Consider the following 638-nt stretch of genomic DNA (forward strand, 5'->3'; position numbering starts at 1 on the left):
GACGCTGCTCGGGAGTTTCACTGGGACTCGCGGCTTAGCGGGAGGTACAACCTGACTAGTTAAGGAGTTCGCCCCGTAACAATGGCCCAACCCGCGTCTGGCCAGCTGCTCCCGGCGTATGGCGTTCCAAGCAGCAGAGTGGGAACACGGCAGCAGCACCTCGCTCACTCCCTTCTTGCACTCGATGACGGACCCTCTCCTCTAGACTTTGGAAAAAACTGCGGTACAGCTTCTCAGCCTCCGGACAATTACAAAGTCACGCCTCTGGGGCGTTTACTCTCTTTCTGATGGGCGGGGCTTCGTAAGTGGGTTATGGACACGCCCACAAACTCAGTATGAGGTCTGACACGCACACACATACACGCGATGCTCTCGCACCACCGCTCTTACGCAGCGCACGCAGTCGCCGTCCTGATGCTACGCTCGCGCCACACTGACTAAACGCACTGACGGGGCGTTCTTACAAAAAATCGGGGTAGGTGGCGGCAGCGGGCGCGGCGCAGGAACATCGTTCGGGCAGCTGTGGGCTTCGGTCAAGAGCGGCTCGCAGGCCTACGATCCTCCGGCCGAGACATTGTGACACGCGCCGAGCTTGCCGATACGCCGGCCCCGCCACCCAGCCACCGACCGCCACCCCT

Source organism: Penaeus monodon, chromosome 24, assembly GCF_015228065.2.
Source record: "Penaeus monodon isolate SGIC_2016 chromosome 24, NSTDA_Pmon_1, whole genome shotgun sequence".
Lineage (NCBI taxonomy): Eukaryota > Metazoa > Arthropoda > Malacostraca > Decapoda > Penaeidae > Penaeus > Penaeus monodon.